Below are 1,906 nucleotides of genomic sequence, written 5' to 3' on the forward strand. Positions count from 1 at the left end.
ACTCTGTCACCTAGGCTGGAGTGCAATGATGCAATCTCTGCTCACTGCAACCTCCGCCTCCTGGGTTCAAACTATTCTCCTGCCTCAGTCTCCTGAGTAGCTGGGATTACAGGCTCCCACCACCACGCCTGGCTAACTTTTTGTATTTTTAGTAGAGACAGAGTTTCACCATGTTGGCCAGGCTGGTCTCGAACTCCTGACCTCAAGTGATCCACCCAGCCTCCCAAAGTGCTGGGATTACAGGTGTAAACCACCATGCCCAGCTTCATTTTTATTAATTAATTAATTAATTAATTAATTTTTGTTTGTTTTTTGAGAGAGGGTCTCCCTCTGTTGCCCAGTCTGGAGTATAGTGGCATGATTATGGCTCAATGCAGCCTCAATCTCCATGGCTCAAGCGATCCTCCCACCTCAGCCTCCTAGGGATTTGGGACCACAGGCACATGCCACCATTCCTGGCTAATTTTTGTGTTTTTTGTAGAGACAGTATTTCACCATGTTGTCCAGGCTGATCTCAAACTCCTGGGCTCAAGTGATCCACATGCCTCAGCCTCCCAAAGTGCTAAGATTACAGGTGTGAGCCACCACATCCAGCCCCCATTATTTAATTTAAAGAGTGGCTTATGTGGTCTCACATAGCTCTTAGCATCCACATGAACTATTTGATTAATATGAATAGTATAGATTGGTGATTAACGTAGAGTTGGAGGCTGATTTTTCCTGTTAGTCTCTTGGCTTTGGTCTCCAACTGGATAAGAGTTCGGTTAGGGACAAAAATTCAGTCACTCATCATGTGGTGTTATATAGATCAGGAAAGGAGGGGATCATTTCTTAATTCATCTGTTTGGGGGCTTCCTGTATGTTTGCTTTTTAAAGTCAGAGTCGGCCGGGTGCGGTGGCTCACGCCTGTAATCCCAGCACTTTGGGAGGCTGAGGCGGGCAGATCATGAGGTCAGGAGTTTGAGACCAGCCTGACCAACATGTTGAAACCCCATCTCTACTAAAAATAGAAAAATTAGCCAGGTGTGGTGGTGCATGCCTGTAATCCCAGCTACTCAGGAGGCTGAGGCAGGAGAATCACTTGAACCCAGGAGGCGGAGGTTGCAGTGAGTGGAGATCACATCACTGCACTGCACTCCAGCCTGGGCGACAAGAGTGAAATTCCATCTCAAAGCAAACAAATAAAAAGGTTTGTAAATTTGTAGGAAAAAAAAAAGCCCATGTTTAGATCATAGAGATTAGGAGTGATGCCTTGTCCTGTTCGGTTAGCACATTTCCATTGAAAAATATTAAGACCCAGAAATGAACTCGGATGGCCCGGAATAGAAACTCTCCTTTCTGGTGGATGACACACACTCTCAGGCAAGGGGGATTTGTTTAGAACAACGGTCACTGCCGCAATTCACGGCATATATGCACCCGCTGGAGGTAACACCACCTCCTCTCAGTCTTATGTACAAAGGGAATCTGGCTTATTATTGTTTGAAGCCTTAAAAAGACTCTGGGAACAGGACTCACAGTCCTCTTTTACTGAGATCATTGCATGACATGGAGACAGAGTCATTAAAATATCGAGTCTAAATATTCCCTAGAACGACCTTGCTTCTTGCATCAACAGCAAACAGCAGCTGCTGTCTTCCCAGCTGAGCGCTGCTTCCCTCTCACCACAAGAGGGCGAGAAAGACCCGCGACAGGACCTTTCCCTCTCTGCGGGAGGATGGATGACAAAGCTCTGGGCTGCCATTAAGAAGGCATTTTAGCCGGGGGCGGTGGCTCACGCCTGTAGTCCCAGCACTTTGGGAGGTCGAGGCGGGCGGATCACCAGATCAGGAGATCGAGACCATCCTGGCTAACATGGTGAAACCCTGTCTCTATTAAAAGTACAAAAAAAATCAGCTGGGTGTGG

The 1,906-nt window shown here is 47.1% G+C and overlaps 1 pseudogene; it reads left to right on the forward strand.

The window, feature by feature from the left end:
• The window catches only part of LOC105552644, a 12,261-nt pseudogene extending 10,501 nt beyond the window's left edge, over positions 1 to 1,760 (forward strand).
• The last annotated feature ends 146 nt before the right edge of the window (positions 1,761 to 1,906 follow it).

The sequence above is a fragment of the Mandrillus leucophaeus genome, unplaced genomic scaffold (assembly GCF_000951045.1).
Source record: "Mandrillus leucophaeus isolate KB7577 unplaced genomic scaffold, Mleu.le_1.0 Scaffold569, whole genome shotgun sequence".
Lineage (NCBI taxonomy): Eukaryota > Metazoa > Chordata > Mammalia > Primates > Cercopithecidae > Mandrillus > Mandrillus leucophaeus.